This window comes from Sapajus apella, unplaced genomic scaffold, assembly GCF_009761245.1.
Source record: "Sapajus apella isolate SASKATOON/1434 unplaced genomic scaffold, GSC_monkey_1.0 scaffold11, whole genome shotgun sequence".
Taxonomy (NCBI): Eukaryota; Metazoa; Chordata; class Mammalia; order Primates; family Cebidae; genus Sapajus; species Sapajus apella.
In genome coordinates, this window is record NW_022436951.1 from 333,493 (window position 1) to 353,733 (window position 20,241).

At 38.3% G+C, this 20,241-nt stretch overlaps 1 protein-coding gene across 3 annotated transcripts in view; it reads right to left on the reverse strand.

The window, feature by feature from the left end:
• Positions 1 to 20,241, reverse strand: part of GHR (growth hormone receptor) — a 300,742-nt gene that overhangs the window by 79,069 nt on the left and 201,432 nt on the right. The window lies entirely within an intron of this gene.

Below are 20,241 nucleotides of genomic sequence, written 5' to 3' on the forward strand. Positions count from 1 at the left end.
ATATACACCATGGAATATTATGCAGCCATAAAAAACCATGAGTTCGAGTCCTTTGTAGGGACATGGATGAACCTGGAAACCACCATTCTCAGCAAACTGACACAAGAGCAGAAAATCAAACACCGCATGTTCTCACTCACAGGCACGTGTTGAACAATGAGAACACATGGACACAGGGAGGGGAGCACTACACACTGGGGTCTGCTGGGGGGAAATAGGGGAGGGACAGCGGGGGAGGGGAGTTGGGGAGAGGTAGCATGGGGAGAAGTGCTAGATGTGGGTGATTGGGACTAAGGCGGCAGATCACACTGCCACATGTGTACCTATGCAACAATCTTGCATGTTCTTCACATGTACCCCAAAACCTAAAATGCAATAAAAAAAATTTAGAAAAAAAAAAAAGAATAAACCTTTAACATGGTATATATTGTGCTTTTTTCAGAAATGAGAGAGCCACTAACGCCAGTTTTATATTTAAAACCAAATTTATTTATATATTTATGTTTTATAATGAAAAGAATATATTAGAATGTTGTACATATAACTTACACATATGTAAACATATGTATCATGTGTGTTCAAAAATTACTAACGGGATGAGGAATACAAATTTTAGTGACTTACGACTGAGCATAACCCTTTCATAGGTGAATGAATAAAATAAGGCAAGAGGCTTAGAGACTGCCAATGTCACTATAGATCATTGATATCCAAATTCTTATTATTCAAACACTTTTGTTTCATTCTACTTTGCTTCCACATCTTCCTTAGGTTTATCTAATTAGGTAACATTTAGGTACACAAATCCAAGGCAGAGACCTGGGCTCCTTATCCTCTTATAACTCTCCAAGTGCCTTCATCCTTAAATAATTGCTCATCAGAAGCACAAGGGTGTGAAAAATATTAAAGAAACAGCATCTACCCATCAAAGAAAATGCAACTATATGGAAAGGAAGGGCCTAAATATTAGAGCAGAAAGATAATAAGGATAAGCTTAGCACTTATTCTTATAAAGAAATCTTTTTGGATGAACACCTATAAAGCAGGAGAATTTCTAAAGACGTATTCACTATTTTGGACTATATGGGAGAATGAGAAATGGCTTAAAAATGAGAGGTTGACTTGGGTATGAAGAAGATAGTCTGGCATTCTGAAGAAGACAGAGGGAGTAAGGGGATGAGAGAAAACCCCTCTCAGATGATGAGTTTCATGGCCCTGATAATTTTCTTACATGTTGGCTCCCTTTTCCTTATAGAGCCTTGCTGAGAGACTGCAATCAATAGTCTGCACAAACTAGGCTGCAATCAATAGTCTGCACAAACTCTGCTAGAGTACATATGTGCTCTCCCTACAGGCCAGTGCTTGCAAAATGTGGTCTTGGGAGTCTGGTCCACCTGCAGCAGAAACACTGGGGTAGCTTGTTTAACATCAAGCCCCTGAGCTCAGTAGGGCACCTCAGGCCTACTGAGTCAAACTCTGGGAGGAGCTTAGGAATCTCCATTTTTGCCCCCTAGTTGATTTATATCTCTTTGGGTGTCAACTCTCAGGCAGAATGTGCTGTCTGGCAAATGGAAAAGGAGAAAAGACAAGATCAGAGGCTCTCTTATTGGCCTAAGGTAATCAGAGGCTCACATTTGGAAGACAGTATTACATTCATGTTATAAGATTTGGTGAGATGTAAGACAACTTCTGGCTTATAAAGGAAATTAAACACCAGAACTGGATAAATTTAAGGAGAGAGTACAAATCTTCATCTTGAAAAGAAGGATAACTCATTTTGGGTCTTTTGGGACATGCATTTGCCTACATGGGGTCAGGGAATTAGTACAGAATCAGTTACTATATGAAACTATGTTCCAGAAACAGAGACATTTAATGCTCAAGAAAACCAAAGAAGACAATTAATGTTAGTCCCATTTTATAGATGGGGTATGTAAGACTTTCTGCTCTAATATTTGGGCCCTTCATTTCCACATAGTTGCATTTTCTTTGATGGGTAGAGGCTGTTTCTTTAATATTTTTCACACCTTTGTGTTTCTAATAGAGCAATTAGATAAGGAGGAAGGCACTTGGAAAGTTGTAAGAGGATAAAGAGCCCAGGTCTCTGCCTTGGATTTGTGTAAAACATCTTACCTACATTCATTCAGTTAGTAAGAGACAATGATGGAATTTGAACCAGCATTCTGAAGTTTACAGCCTGTGCATTTTCACCTGCCTTGTCCTACTACCTGTCTGGTTCTAAAATTTAGGGTACCATTGGTAAACAGATGACGGAAAAAGTAAAAGCATAGAGGAGATAGGAAAAAAGAGTGAATAGCTAATGTATCTGGCAAAAAGGAAATATGCAGGATTCACTTGGAGCATTTGATAGAACTATAATAACTCTTACAACAATGGGGAGAAAAGGAATCTTTTTAAACTTATGACTTCATACCCTTGAAGCTGTAGGCCAACAAACAGGACATATTCACTTGATTTGGACTAGAACACAGAGTTCCCATCTTAGGAGAAATTTTATAGGATCATCAACAGCGACAAGCAGTCAGGTCAGCTGTTGAATTTCACATTTCCCATGGACAGAGAAGGCTTAATATCGCCCTAGAGCAATGGTCTAGCACTGATTCAAGAAGCAATATCTTTCAATTAGGAGCCACAGACGCCACTTCCTATATCAATCAAGATTTTCTAAGTGGTACCTTACCATTCTGTAATTATTAATGTGACTTTATTTGTGGGTTCAGACAGGTCTTAGTACAGAGGTTAAGTGTGGTTGTTATGCACTATGCCAATACAGCTGAATTACATTTGTTACCATGTCCATAATGCAATTTCACAAGCTCAATAAGGATTTCTCTCCTTTGATTTGTATTAGTGCTTTTTGATGAATGACTAGGGCCTGGATGAACAAACCTGGGGTTTAGAACAAGATAGGGATGGTAGAAAGATCTAAGGTTAACCCAGGAAGTGCAACTGACTGGAGGATCAGGGACTCCCCCCACCACCCAGCACTCTGGTTCAGATACTGTGCTTTTCCCATGCTCTCTGCAACCCACAGACCAGGAGATCCCCTCTGGGCTGAAAAGCACTGCAAGTTACCAACACAGATCTGAGTGGCAGCCCTGGCAGACACCACAGGTTGTTTGCACAGGTCTGGGCAAATGTTTTGACTAGCACCAAGAGCACCTGCAGGACAGAGCTACCCGCTCCCCAGAAAGAGAGGGGGAGCTGAAAGCAGGGAGACAAGTGATATGGCTGGGCAGGTCCACCTCCACAAACGCCAGCAAACTGAAGACCTCTTGCTTGAGAATTTTGCAGCTAGCACATCAGTTCGAGCTCAACCTGGGATGATCAAGCTCAGTGGATGGAAGGGCGTCCACCATTGTTGAGGCAGGTTTAAATCTACCTGTGTAAACAAAAGCCAGAGGAAGCTTACACAGCAGCTGGACTGAGTCTGTGGCAGCCTGGCAGTGCCTCTGCAGGCAAACAAGGGACAGACTGCTTCCTCCAGCAGCTCCCTGACCCTTGTATAACCAAAAAGATGCCTCATACAGGAAAGCTCTGGCTGTCACCTGGCAGGTGCCCTTCTGGGAGAAACTACCAGACAAAAGATCAGGCAGCAGTACTTGCTGATCTGCAATCCCCATGGGTGACTCCCAGGCAAGCAAGGTCAAGAGTGGACCTCGAGCAGTCCTACAGCAGAGGGACCTGTTAGAAGGAAAACTAAAAAACAGAAATAGCTCCAACATCAACAGAAAGGATGTCCACTCAGAGACCTCATCCAAAATCACCAACTTCAAAGATCAAAGGTAGATAAATCCACGAAGATGGGAAGAAACCAGTGCAAAAATGATGAAGTCATCAAAGACTGGAATGCCTCTCCTCCTCCAAGGGATCACAACTCCTCACCAGCAAGGGAACAAAACAGGATGGAGAATGAGTTTGACGAATTGACAGAAGCAGGCTTCAGAAGGTGGGTAATAAACTTCTCTGAAATAAAGGAACATGTTCTAACCCAATGCAGAGAAACTAAAAACCTCGAAGAAAGGTGAGACAAAATGCTAACTAGAATAACCAGTTTAGAGAAGAATATAAATGACTTGATGGAGTTGAAAAACAGCACAAGAACTTCGCAAAGCATACACAAGTTTCAATAGTTTAATTGATCAAGGAGAAGAAAGGATATCAGAGATTGAAGATCAACTCAATGAAATAAAATGAGAAGGCAAGATTAGAGAGAAAAGAGTGAAAAGAAATGAACAAAGCCTCCAAGAAATATGGGATTATGTGAAAAGACCTAATCTCTCCTTGTTTGGTGTACCTGAATGTGACAGGAAGAATGAATCCAAGTTGGAAAAAACTCTTCAGGATATCATCCAGGAGAACTTTCCCAACCTAGCAAGGGAGGGCAACATCCAAATCCAGGACATACAGAGAACACCACAAAGATACTCCTCAAGAAGAGCAACCCCAAGGCACATAATCATCAGATTCACAAGGATTGAAATGAAGGAGAAAATGCTAAGGGAAGCCAGAGAGAAAGGTGATGGGCCACCCACAAAGGGAAGCCCATCAGACTCACAGCAGATCTCTCAGCAGAAACCCTACAAGCCAGAAAAGAGCGGGGACAAATATTCAACATCCTTAAAGAAAAGAACTTTCATCCCAGAATTTCATATCCAGCCAAACTAAGCTTCATAAGTGAAGGAGAAATAAAATCCTTTACGGACAAGCAATTGCTGGGAGATTTCATCACCATTAGGCCTGCCTTACAAGAGCTTCTGAAGGAAACACTAAAAATGAAAAGGAACAACCAGAATTAGTCACTGCAAAAACTTACAAAATGGTAAAGACCAATGACACAATGAAGAAACTCATCAACTAACGGGCAAAGCAACCAACCAGTAACAAAATGGCAGGATGAAATTCACACATAACAATATTAACGTTAAATGTAAGTGACCTAAATGCCCCAATCAAAAGACACAGACTGAAAACTGGATAAAAATTCAAGACCCATCAGTGTACTGTATTCAGTAGACCCAACTCACATGCAAAGATGCACATAGACTCAAAATAAAGGGATGCAAGAAGATTTAGCAAGCAAATGGAGAGTAAAAAAAAAAAAGCAGGGGTTGCAATCCTAGTCTCTGATAAAATGGACCTTAAACCAGCAAAGATCAAGAGACAAAGAAGGGCATTTCATAATGGTAACAGGATCAATGAAACAAGAGCCAACTATGCTAAATATATATGCACCCAATACAAGAGCACCCAGATACATAAAGCAAGTTCTTAATGACCTAGAAAGAGACACAGACTCCCACACAATAATAGCGGGAGACTTTAACACTCCACTGTCAATATTAGACAGATCAACGAGACAGAAAATCAACAAGGATATCCAGGACTTGAGCACAGATCTGCACCAGGCAGACCTAACAGACATCTACAGAACTCTCCACCCCAAATCCACAGAATATACATTTTTCTCAGCACCACATTGCAGCTACTCTAAAATCGCCTACATCATTGGAAGTAAATCACCCTCAGCAAATGAAAAGAATGGAAATCATAACAAACAGTCTCTCAGACCACAGTGCAATCAAATTAGAACTCAGGATTAAGAAACTCACCCCAAACTGCCCAACTTCATGGAAACTGAACAACCTGCTCCTGAATGATGACTGGATAAACAATGAAATGAAGGCAGAAATAAAGATGCTCTCAGAAACCAATGAGAACAAAGACAAAACATATCAGAATCTCTGGAACACATTTAAAGCAGTGTCTAGAGGGAAACTTATAGCAATAAATGCCCACATGAGACGCAACGAAAGGTCTAAAATTGACAGCCTATCAACAAAATTGAAAGAGTTAGAGAAGCAAAATCAGAAAACTTCAAAAGCTAGCAGAAGACAAGAAATTAAGATCACAGCAGGCCTGAAGGAGATAGAGACACAAAAACCCTTCAAAAAATCAAAGAATCCAGGAAGTGGTTTTTTGAAAAGATCAACAAAATATACAAACTGCTAGCCAGACTCATAAAAGAGAAAAGAGAGAAGAATCAAATAGATGCAATTAAAAATGATAAAGGGGATATCATTACCGATTCCACAGAAATACAAACTACCATCAGAGATTACTACAAACAACTCTATGCACACAAACCAGTAAACCTGGAAGAAATGGATAAATCCCTGGACACTTGCACGCTCCCAAGACTAAACCAGGAAGAAGTTGAATCCCTGAATAGACCAATAACAAGGTATGAAGTTGAGGCAGCAATTAATAGCCTACCAACCAAAAAAAGTCCAGGTCCAGATGGGTTTACAGCCGAATTCTACCAGATGTACAAAGAGGAGCTGGTACAATTCCTTCTGAAACTATTCCAAACAATACAAAAAGAGGGAATCCTCCTTAACTCATTTTATGAGACCAATACCATTGTAATACCAAAACCTGGCAGAGACACAATTAAAAAGCAAAACTTCAGGCCAATATCCATGATGGACATCAATGCAAAAATCTTCAACAAAATACAGGCAAACCAAATGAAACAGCACATCAAAAAGCCTATCCATCACTACCAAGCAGGCTTCATCCCTGGGGATGCAAGGCTGCTTCAACATATGCAAATCTATAAGCATAATCTATCACATAAACAGAACCAAAGACAAAAACCACATGATCATCTCAATAGATGAAGAGAAGGCCTTCGACAAAATTCAACAGCCCTTTATGCTAAAAAGTCTCAATAAACTAGGTATCAACAGAACGTATCTCAAAATAATAAAAGCTATTTATGACAAACCCACAGCCAATATCATACTGAATGGGCAAAAACTGGAAGCATTCCCTTTGAAAACTGGCACTAGACAAGGATGCCCTCTCTCACCATTCCTATTCAATACAGTATTGGAAGTTCTAGCCAGAGCAGCCAGGCAAAAGAAAGAAATAACGGGTATTCAATTAGGAAAGAAGGAAGTCAAATTGTCTCTATTTGCAGATAACTTGACTGTATATTTAGAAAACCCCATCATCTCAGGCCAAAATCTCCCGAAGATGATAAGCAACTTCAGCAAAGTCTCAGGATACAAAATCAATATGCAGAAATCACAAGCATTTCTATATACCAATAACAGATAAACAGAGAGCCAAATCATGAGCAAACTCCCATTCATAATTGCTACAAAGACAATAAAATACCTAGTATACAACTAACAAAGGATGTGAGGGACCTCTTCAAAGAGAACTACAAACCACTGATCAAGTAAATAAGAGACTACACAAACAGATGGAAAAACATTCCATGCTCATTGTTAGGAAGTATCAATATTGTGAAAATGGCCATACTGCCCAAAGTAATTTATAGATTCAATGCTATCCCCATCAAGCTACCTATGACCCTCTTCACAGAACTGGAAAAAACCACCTTAAACTTCATATGGAACCAAAAGAGAGCCCGCATAGCCTAGTCAATTCTAAGCAAAAAGAGCAAAGCGGGAGGCATCATGCCACCTGACTTCAAATTATACTATAAGGCTACAGTAATCAAAACAGGAAGCAGATTTACAAGAAAAAAAATAAACAAACCCATTTAAAAGTAGGTGAAAGATATGAACAGACACTTTTCAAAAGAGGATATTTATGAGGCCAACAAACACATGAAAAATGCTCATCATCATTTGTCATTAGAGAAATGCAAATCAAAACCACATTGAGATACCATCTCATGCCAGTTAGAATGGCAATCATTAAAAAATCTGGAGACAACAGACGCTGGAGAGGATGTGGAGAAATAGGAACACTTTTATACTATTTGTGAGAGTGTAAATTAGTTCAGCCATTGTGGAAGACCGTGTGGCGATTCCTCAATGATCTAGAAATAGAAATTCCATTTGACCCAGCAATCCCATTGCTGGGTATATACCCAAAGGATTATAAATCTTTCTATTATTAAGACACATGCACAGGTATGTTCATTGCGGCACTGTTTACAACAGCAAAGACCCAGAACCAACCCAAATGCCCATCACTGATAGACTGGACAAAGAAAATGTGGCACATATACACCGAGGAATACTATGCAGCCATAAAAAAGGATGAGCTCATGTCCTTTGTAGGAACATGGATGAATCTGGAAACCATCATTCTCAGCAAACTGACAGAAGAACAGAAAACCAAACACCACATGTTATCACTCATAAGCTGGTGTTGAACAAGGAGAACACATGGACACAGGGAGGGGAACATCACACACTGGGGTCTGTTGGGGGACAGGGGGCTAGTGGAGGGACAGTGAGGGATAGGGAGGTTGGGGAGGGATAACATTTGGAGAAATGGCTGATGTAGGTGATGGGGGGATGGAGACAGTAAACCACCATGGCATGTGTGTACCTATGCAACAATCCTGCAGGATCTGCACATGTACTCTAGAACTTAAAGTACAATTAAAAAAAAAAAGATCTGAGGTTTTGGGGTCAAGACACCCCGAGTTTGAATCCTTGCTTATTTGATTCTAGAAAACTAATATATTATCTTGTAGCCTGAGTTTCCTCAAATTCAGTGAAACAGGGATGCCAAGAGTAACCTTACCAAATTATTAAAAGATAATCTCCAAAAAGTGCCTGCTTAACAAATGTTTAACATGTCTCATTCAGGAAATTTTGTTACTATTATCCACACACTAAAGTTGATTGTAATGTATTTATGATGATAACAAGAGCTAATGTTTATTGGGCACTGTGATCTGTCAGGCCCTGTTCTGACATCTTTTAGTATATGGTCTTGTTCAATTCTCCTAACAACAGTATGACATGGGGGCTGATAGTAATCCTTTTATAAAGATGAGAAAACTTTGGCCCAGAGATGGATAGCACCACGCCCAGGTGTCCTACTTGAAAGCTCACACTGCTGCCCATTATTCTAGAAGATTTCTACATCAGGAGGATGTAAAGAGGCACTGTAGCACAGTAGTACAGAGCAAGGACGCTTGAATCAGGATGTCTGGATTTGAATCAAGATCTACATTCAGCTGTGTGTGTTTTCAGCAAGTCATTTCTCTTCCTTGTGCCTGTCTCTTTATCTGTTAAAGAGGGGTAACAGTAGCTAATTCAGAGGCTTGTTACAGCACTATTAAGGATTTAAAATTAAGTGCTTAGAACTAAAGTGCTTAGTTTACTTGGTAAACACAATAAAAATACTATCATGACAATATTTTCATGTGGTAAATCTGATAATGAGTGTTGCAACACTGGAACTGAAGCAGTGTGTATTTTCTTGATCCTTTCAATGACAACAAAACTTCCTTACAATTTTGCATCAAATAGTAACTTTGCCAGTGTTTCATGAACTAAATAAAACACCTTGGTTTCTTCTTAGCACAGTAACCAGTTTTGGCTTCTGTGTGAATTGAACTGCACTAAAAGCCACTTTAGGTCAATGAAATCATAGGATAAGAAAAAGAGAAGAAATAAACACATGGTCTTTAAAATTAAGCATCCATTTGACTTCTAGCCATACTATCAGAAAGTGTCAACTCCACCACATGAAAATTGTAATTTTAAAAATCCACACTGTAGCAGTTTTATCAGTTTTATTTTTCAAGGCCCAAATCTTGAGTTTAGGATATAAAAGTTTGAAAGTTCAGAATTCCCTATAGTTGTCTAAACTATATGTGATACAAAATCTAGTACTTTCATTCTATCTATTTGGTATAAGGAGTGAGATGTATACAATATATTATTTAATTCCTGCAGCAGATAATTTATCAGATTACACTTTCGAACATTCCTCTGGTACCACAAATCTTGATTTATGATGTTGAATTTGAAATCTGTGGAGCAGTGTATCAATAAAACAGCATCTATACCTTTCCCCTTTTGCATGATCTTAAACTAAAAATAAATACAATTGAATTATGTTCCCAAGTATTTTAGATATAGCTCATTTATAGAATTTAAAATAGCATTTTTTTTTGTTTTGTATTTTTTTGGCTAATTTTTTTAAAGCCAAGAGTTTAATTTGTGAGTGAGGTGAATATACTATTGGATTTAGAACAACATTATAAAAATAATTATATTGGGATATAACACTGAAAACGATAGCAGAAGTCTCACCAAATAAAATCAGCTTTCCCTTTTAATAAAAAAACTAGCATTCATCTTCTAGATTAATAATGCTAGTCTGGAAAACTGTTAAAGACACAGGTACTGAACAGATGCAATAGGGGCAGTAGTGGAAATGGAGAAGCAGAGAGAGGAGAGAATGAAAACAGGTTAGTGTGTCTCTTTAAGAAGTATGTCCTGTCCCATTTCTCATTGTTTCAGTATACCATGGTCTAGGTGAGAGAAGCCTGTCTCTTGGCCCATATCTGCCTATTCATGTAGGGCCACTGGACTGCTCCTCTCAAATCCCACTCATAGAGGGCTACCATGCACCAAAGCTTCTGTTTCATTCTCAACACTGCAAGGACATTCATTTATTATTTAGCTCAGCCTTGAGAATCTAGAGGTTCCCTCAACCTTTTGGAATTTACAAGACACTGGAAAGGCAATACATAAGGATTAGAGATATGGTTAGGTGGAGTTTGAAGGTAACTTAGGATGGAACAATTAAAAAATACGTAGACCCTTTGCCTCTCAGATGAGAACAAAGTACATCTTAGAGGAACACGTGCAACGTGGCTTCTTTGGCATCTAATCCTGAGTAGCTCCAGACTTGTCAACATTCCTGAAAGTCTCCCAGAATCATGAGTGGGGTCCTTAATGCCCAAGCAGAAATCTTTTTTTTTCTAGGATGAAGACATCAGGCAAATCCCATTACTATTATCTCTTTCCCCTATTCGACAGCTCCACTATTTTTCTAGCAAAGTCCTCATGGATTCATATAATAAACCCAGCTTATCCTAATGAAGACCTATAAACTTTCAGACTTTAAAATCACCTTGGAGTTGGTAGCTGTAAGCTGACAGTGCCTACTTAAATGCATTAATTACGACGCTTAAAAAAGTGCTCAAGACAAATGCTGTGTTACCTACTTATTTGGGCAGCAACAACTATAACAATCATGTGCTTCATAGACAAAGAATTCCATTTGCTATATGTTATTATTACATTCACTCATCTAAAAGATTTTATTTCAACCATCAGTGTTACTTGATGTGATTACAAAGTGATAAAACTGATAATTTTAATTATTATGCCAGCAGTTTTACATATATATGTTATCTGCAAAAGTAAGTAAATTGGGAAGTTTTAAATAAATTCCAATGATGTTACTACTACTTAAATGATTTTTAAACCTTTTCTTTTGGAGTTATCTTTAAATTAATTAATGACCACATAAGAAAATGAGCCTTATTACTTTTTAGTTCCAGCCAACCTAATTTAATACAGTGAAAGTTTTGGAGAAATAAATTCATTATCTAGAATTGGGTGGCACTGGCATTTTCCTGTCCTTGCTTGCAAATCCCCCAGGCAACTGCAGATAACTGGGATAGTGAATATAATGCAAGCCTTTCAGTGCCACTGTTGCTTTCTGTAATATTACTCAGTAAATTTATGTGCCCTCTTATGTGAGTTTGAGTAACATCATGGTCTAAGGAAAATGGAGACAAGCGCCCTCAGTAGATTGTAAGTACTTAAGATTCACAGCCATATCTTTTTTCTTTTTGATAAACCCCCTCACTCACAATCCTTCCCTGGGTCATTTAAGATAAATGTATTCTTATAGGTGCTCAATCAATATTCTCACTTCACTTGATGGTTGAAAGTTAAAACCTACTATTTTTTTCTTCCAACTGAAGTCTATATTTCTTTTTAAAAATTTTTTATTGTACTTTAGTTTCTGGGGTACATGTGCAGATCATGTAAGATTGTTGCATAGGTACATTCATGGCAAGGTGGTTTGCTGCCTCCATCCCCCATCACCTATACTTGACATTTCTCCCCATGATATCCATCCCCACCCTCCCTCCCACTGTCCTTCCCTTAGCCCCCTCCAATGGACCCCAGTGTATGATGCTCCCCTCTCTGTGTCCACTTGTTCTTGTTGTTCTGAAGTCCACATTTCTTAAAGGAAAGAAAGGAAAGAGCTCTTAAAGGAAAGAGCTCTGGTTTCTCCTCTGGATGGCTGGCTCACCATTCAAGTAAACAAGATTTTAAGAAAATTTTCAGTTTTCTCAACCTGTCACATTGTTTTCTAGAAGTCAAATTAAATCCTTGTTTTGGGACTACTTTGTTTTCAAAATGCTTGCAGAAATCTCCCCACTCTGTGCCCAGGACAGCATGCTTTTAAGATGTAATTACTTTAACTAGTTTTGATAAATCATTTCATCTCTTAGTTATTCTGGATGTTCTTTTATGTGAAGAATGCTGCTTATCCAGAGTAGGAACTAAGGTTCAAGAAAGAGATGACAGTTTTCCATATGTCTGTGGCCAAGAGCCCTTTAATGTGAGCCAGCCATTTTGGCTTTGCTGCCTCTTACATGTGGCTTTATGTCTTCTGTGTTACCTGGCAAATATCAAGTGACTTGTATGTTATTACTTTAATAACTTCCTCTTTTGCTTAATATTTATCTTGCTTATTTTTTCCAAATTCATGAAGGAATTTTGTTTAGTAACTTTAAATTAATCATTGTTATTATTATTTAAAAAGTACTCTGTATTCCATTTATAAAATTCCAAATTAGAAAGAACCTCTTTAAAAAAATGTTCTGAAGAATCTCAGCTTTTGGGTTGGGTATATAGTTTTCCCTTATGTTAATGAAATATTAATGACTTAATGTGCTGCATATTTTCAGACCTGAACACAAAAACAAAGGAAACTAACATCATACTTGGTAAGAATTTTCATACGAGCTTATAAAGTAGGTTCTATTTATATTTGTTTACAGATAAGCAGCTAAAGGCTCACAGGTTATGTGACTTGTCTAAAAATCCCAGAGCTAGTAAGTATCAGTGTCAGAACTGAAACCAAGTCTGTCTGACACAAGAGTCTGAATGTTCCAGTTATGCTGCTGAGTGGCTTCTCCTTTGAGTTCCATTTTTCAAATACTCCTTTCATTTGAAGGAAATGTTAGGAAAATCAGTTGTGCTTTTTGAACTACTCAGACAGAAAAGATTATCATTACTCTTCAAGAAATAAGCAATATTGGTTTAGGTTTAAGAGACAGGATTTTAAGGGCTAAAGATATTGCAGGCTGTCACAATTTGTTGAGGTTGCTACAAAATAAGCAAAGTCAGAAACAACCTAAATCTGCAGGCAGTTGCTATATAAACTGCCAGTCAGGTACAGGAAACCTCCCTATTTCCATTTCTCCTCCTCCGTCTCTTCATCCTCTTACTGCCACCACCACCACCACTACTAGTACCCTATTTCCATTTCTCCATCCTCTTACTACTACCACCACTACTACCATACCATCACCAACACCACTACTAGGATGATGACTACCATACTACTTATTGTTGTTATTATTATATATGTGGATCAGACCAGGGAGTAGGATAAGACAAGGATAACTGAATTTCCAGATTTCCAATATAAATAAAGAAGGGGAGGGGTCTCTGTTTTGATGCTTTGTGTAGCGAGGAATAACAATCTTAAGAAAAGCCAGCAATAGAGATGAAGTCAGGAAAACAAATTGTTTTCCCTTTTATCCCCTAATACATGTGTTGTACATAAACATACACACCCACTCATCTACCCCACACACCCACATCCACACACTCACATGTCCTTTGTACTATTGGCCATGTCTCCTCACCCTAGAAAATAACCCAAAGGCCTGGGTACATGACAGGGATTCCCTGCCACCCCATTTAACTGTTTGGTGAGACCCACAATTTCCTCTCCTTTGGGAGTAAACCTCAGAACTCTAAGACTTACAGAATCCTAGAACACTTGTAAGAAACTTGCACCTTGTTATCACATGTGATCTATGTGATGGTTAGGGTGTAAATATAAAAATTTCCATATGGAAATAAAGGAAACAGGCTTCAAGAGGTAGTGGCTTTTAAGTGGTGGAGCAGGTCCTCTAAGGCAGGGTTTTTGGCTATGTTTTTAAAATTTCTTTATGTTTCTTGTTGCTAAAAATCTCTCATCTTAATTTTTTTTTTAAATACAGATAAACTTTACACACAGTTAAAAGCTCACATTTAAGTTTATATTTCAAATGTGACAAACGCATGTCAGTAACACCTCAGTCATGATATAGAATGCTGTCTTCTTTAATTTATGGTAGCATAAAATCAAGAACCACCTGACCAGTCTTTTAAAGAGAAAAGAAACCTGTATTCAGGTAAACAAAATTTTCAAATGGACATTTGGTATAAATATGTAAGATACATTTCCAAATAGACATTTGGTATAAATATGTAAGATCCTTTTGCCAAGAGCAAAGAGGGGTAAAGCAAGCTACAGGGTTGATTTTTCTAAGCTAGTTTTCCCTTGTAATTTCATTTATGCTTCCTTCAAGATGGTGAGTTTCTCCACTCTGCATTAGGCTTGCATGAAGTCTCTTGGGAGTATATGAAATTAAAAGCATCAAAATTTTCCTGCATTTTTACTTTGGCCCTTGATTTTTATTATATTATTAATATCATTGTAGAAAGCTCACAGTTGCAACTGGCTAATCAATTATTTGTATTGAAAAGGGATCCATAGCTCCACCTTAAACTTTGCACAGTACAGCTCAGTGTTTTCTACTCAAACAATTCTCAACCATAGTGTTATAATTATACCATTTTCTCAGCAGCATCATTCACATACTATAATTTTAGTCAAAGCTAAGGCTATGTTTATGGTATGCTGAGGCGGGTGGAATTGTTTCATTTTAGGTGATTCACTTACCTCCTCTGTCGGTAACAGAAATGCATGGTAATTGGAAGAGTCATTGTCTTAATACGCTTCTCTGAATAACAATTTCAGATATTAGGAAGCCAAAAAAAAAAAAAAAGGAAATAAAGTCTCAAAATCCCAAGCTCCAATATGAGAAAGTATGCAAGACATGATTCCCAGCCTGGTACCATATGATTCCAAATTTGAAAATCTAGGGTGGGCAAGGTAATGGAAGGCTAGAATGCTGGTGGTGACTATGGGGTCTCAGAGATACCTTCATTTGGTTTGCTTGCTGCAGGACATCACCAAGCACCTCAAGTCAGTTTGCAGAATTGAAAGTGGGACCGTATTTTCTGTCTAGGCGCTGAGTCTATAGGATCATCACTTATTCAAGTGCAGAGAACATCTATCCTGCAGAACCATTCATTGCATAATCTGCACATGTACCCCAGAACCTAAAGTACAACAACAAAAAAAGTGATTTTTTAAAAGTATCACTGTAAACTTTCGGATGAATCATGTACTGATATCAATTTTGTAGGAATAGAATTGTGGGAATAGAACTGATGAAGTCACTTCTCCCTTTTCAGATATTCTGGGCCATTTCCAGGAAAAAAAGCATAATGTATTATCTTGGCCACCTTTGCTTCCATTCATGCTAATATTTTGCCAATTTCTCTCTACAAAAGTGGCTGAAAGCAAGAGTAGAGACTAGACATCTAAAAATCCATGTACCATACACAAATCCTCTAGGAAAACCACTGTGGATATTTGACGAAGGATGTATGCTCATATCCAGGGAGAAGTCAGTGTAGACATTAACACTCTTAAGTGTTTAGACACTGTGGTAGACTCACATGCCTGACCCATGTCATGCCCATACCATTGAGCATAGTTTGGAAGTGACATGATCACCAGCAGCCTATATTCCTTTAGTCATTAGTGTCCATTGAGATAGTTAATAGGTAATCCCTTGAGAAGTAGTTCCCTGCTCAACTATTTCCTGGAAATGTGGTTCTTTTCTTTTTCTTGGACATTCATAATGCACAGAAACAGATGAGCGCCTCTGAGAGGTTCTGCAATAAAGAAGCCTATTTTGCTTGAGCTTTGCATATCCTAGAATTTCTATGTACTAGAGAAATGGTGCGTTAAATGCGTTAAGGCCAAAATTCTTTACAGGAGAATCAGTTGTGGAGTAAATTTTTCCATTTAATACATATTTATAACGGGTTGAACTGTATCCTCCAAAAATATGTTCAAATCCTAAATCTTGGTACCTGTGAGTATGACTTTAGTTGGAAAAAGGGTCTTTACAGGTATAATTAAGGTAAGGATCTTAAAATGAGCTTCTTGTGTATTGGGATAGGCTCTAAATTCAGTGACAGGTATTCTTATAAGAGATAGTAAGGAGACCAGACACAGACATAGGGAAGGTCAAGTGAAGACACAGCCAGAGATTGGAATGATGTTTCTGCAAATCAAACAACACCAAAGATTGCTGGCAGTCACCAGAATCTAGGAGAGAGGCATGGAACAGATTTTCCTCAGAGCCTCCAGACGGAACCAATCCTAGTGGCACCTTGACTTTGGACTTCCGGCCTATGGAACTGTGACAGAACAAATTTCTCTTACTAAGCTACCAACTTTGTGGTAATTTGTTATAGCAGCTTAGGAAACAAATACAATATGCTTGAGCTCCAACAATGGAGTTCAATTCAATACATCCGAGGTAGAGGTCTTGCATAAGTAATTACTGAAAATACTTATCCGCAGATGATTCTGATGGACACACCTACCCAGAACCACCACTTTGGGATCTTAGTGGTTTCAGCCTGTCTACATTGAAAATCCACTAGGATTTTAGGCTCTTGCTGTGGTCTAAACTCACCAACGAAGTCCCCTGAGCTTTTTCTCTCTGTTTCTCTCTCTCTCTCTCTCTCTCTGTAGAGAAAGTCATCACAAAGAAAATATTTTTATGTCATGCCTTGAGGGTATCATAAGAAATAGTTTTTTGTTATAGGTAGTGGTGATGACCAAGGCTGTGCAAATAGACGGAGGTGATTACAGGTTCAAAGTGGCGGAGAGAAATCAGCATTTGTGAAATTTATCATACAGATTTTACTAGAAGGGCATTCTCATTCTGCAGCCTGAGCAAGGCTGGACTTGCTTTCTTTTGGTAATTTGGGAAATCTTGGTCTTCTATGACTTCTTGTCCTTCTAATCATCTTCCAATCCTTCTGAACTCAGTTTCCATCTTTCCATCAGCTGCCTGAAAAGGCTGCTTCTTTTATCTCCAGGTTCTGTTCATCTGAAAATATATGACTTCTTCTCCCAATTGTTTCTCTTTAGCAGTCTGCCTCCTTGGGTATCTTTTTGAAGTACTTTTTCCTTTCAGTCTTTTGGTTTCTCCAAGAGGAGCCAGCGATATCTCTTTGGTCCTGTCAATAACTAATGACTAATCAATTAGTCACCCACTCTTACAAAAACCTCAACAAGCAGAGGTTTGCAGGGCAGGAAAGAATTGGTGTCTGTATAGCCCTCTATTTTTCTGGTTTGTCAGCTTCTCACACGGAGGCTGACTATACTCTACAAGGTTATTTACTTATGGATTAACCAAGATTATTCAGTTAAAAACTAAACTTTTGGGAAGTTATCCAAGAGAAATTTTACTTAATCCAAAATATTTGCCCCAGCTGGTCTTTCACAGGAAAAGCAGGATAGGTGGGGTAGAATGTAGAGAGAGATGGGGAGTAGGGGTAGTGAGGGCAGGATGAGATCATGTGGGAAATACTCCCTTCCCTTCCTTAGGCATCACGGGGCTCCAGGTCTAGTTCACCCAGCCAGCCACAGTTCACCAGCAGCATGAATCAGACAGCCTACCCTGGCCTAGCCTGAACACCTAACCACTAATTAATATATTATTTATTGCTGTTGTTAAAATTGATCATCAAAGCCTTCTTATTCCTGAACTTCTAAAGCAAAAATAAATTTTAAGTTAGAGACTCTAGGGGCTCGAACATATATACAAGAGCCTCCAGCAATACGAACAGTCCGTGATTATTGGCAAATGACTCATCCAGGCAGTAAGTGTTCTAAAGCTTAGAGAAAATAGCTTTAGATTGAGTTTAGTGCAGTAAGGGGTGAAGGTGCCTTTTGAAAAAGTAGAAGTTTATTTTAATGGCATAGCTTTTAGCTATGTATACAGCCTCATCTTTTTTTCTACCTAAGGAGAGTCTATCAGAGGAAGGAGAAAGGATAGGAAACAACATTTTACCAAGTGCCAAGCCATGTGTACATTTTATCTAATCATGCCCAAGGGCAGCCCTGAGTGAAGACTCTGAAGCAATTAATTGGACCACCTCTCTTTTGGGTGCCTGCCTTTCCTGTCTTGGTGCCATGGGACTGGCACTAGTAATATGGAGTATGGGGAGCCTCTCAGCCCTCACTGCTGCTCCACTAGTAAAGGGACAACCTAAGCTATCTGTTGCCCAGACTAAGGTGCTGATAGCAGAACATAAAAGCAGGGATTCTCAAATGAGGGTCTTTCAGGCTAAAAAATTAAGTTTTGCATTTTTTGGCAGAAATACATGGCAATTAAAAGACACATACATACATACATACATACATATGTGTATAAAACACTGAATATTTATTTTAGTTTTTTTCAATTTTGGCTGTAGAGGTCTTCTCTGGGGTTTGTAAAAAATTATTTATTTGAAAAATAAACTATTAAAATATAAAATGTGCTAACTAGATGCATGATCTTTCTTATCCTTCAGAAAAAATATAAATTAATTTATATAGGAAAGAAGCTTTGGTGAATGAGGTGAAGGGATAAGTAGGGTCAGTGACCCAGGCAGCTCCTACTCTTCCAGTAGTAGTAATAGTAATAGTAGCAGTAGTAATAGCAGTAGTAATGTGTCCTTCTACAAAAAGGACACATGCACTGATATATTCATCACAGCACCATTCATAATAGCGAAAACACAAAATCAACCTATGTGCTCATTAAAGGTGGACTAGATAAAGAAAATGTGGTACATATACATCATGAAAAGCTATGCAGCCACAAAATAGAATAAAATTATGTCCTTTGCAGCAACATGGATGCATGTGGAAGCCATCATTATAAATGAATTAACACAGGAACAGAAAACCAAATACCATATGTTTTTACTTATAAGCAGGAGCTAAACACTGGATAAACATGGACATAAAGACGGCAATAGTAGACACTGCAGATTACTAGAGTGAGGAAGGTGGGTGGGGGATATCAGTTGAAAAACATCAATTAAGATGCTCAATACTAGGGTGATGGGATTATTCATACACCAAACCTCAGAGACATGCAATTTACCCATGTAACAAACCTGCATGTGTACTCCCTAAATTTGGAAAAAAAAAGAATTAATTGCTTTTCTGTTTAGAATGGTTTTGGCATACTTTTCTTTTCTTTTTTATTTTTTAGAGAGCCAGATGGTAAATATTTTAGGTTTGTGGACCTATGCTCTGTGTCTTAGCTACTCAACTCTGCTATTGTAGCCTCAAAGTAGCCACAATCTGAAACAAACAGGCATGGCTGTGGTCCAATAAAACTTTATTTACAAAACAAGCTTCTGGTCTGAGGACTAGTTTGCCAACCCTTGGTTTAAATATTTGTTGACCTAAAGAAAAAACCATAGAGGTAGCTTACTTTGTACCAGATACTGTGAATTATATTCAAATACATTTCCTATAAATTATATTGTACTTTTAAAAGTCCTTTGAAAGTTATATAACATTTTTCGTAAGTAATAAATTCTTTCTTTGCAAATAATCACTTCCTGTTATTTTTGGCATAAATATGTATATCCACATATTGCATGCATTTGCCATGAGGCACACAATCACTTGAACTACTAATGGTAAACACACTTGAACTCTTTATTAAAGCCATAAATCTTTTTGTAAACGTGATGTGTGGCCTGCTTTCTCAGTGTGTAGGTTAAGTTGTATTCCAGTCTGGTTACACTTAAATAATACATTCAAGATATTTTTCCAGTGCATAAATGCATATTATTTGAAAAACCTGTTCCCTATAAGGAGGAGTCAGTGTGAACAAAGGGCCTTTCTGGACTTCGGGTTACTACTATTAAATAGTAGTTCAAGTCCTTTCCTGGTGAGAGGCACCTGTATGCAGAAGCTAGGCTCTCTTAGGAGCAGTGATTAGAGTTGGTTTTGAAGCTGTGGAAGTAAGCAGCAAATCAGTGGGCTGCAAGCTAGAAGAACTCAAAGGTTACAACCAACTGTTGGATGCTTTAACTTTCAAGAGTTACTAAAAAGTGTCCCCCGCCCACTGGAGTCACTCAGGGTAAAAGAATGTTTGTCTTGGATTTAGAAACCGTGCTAGGAGTTAGTATA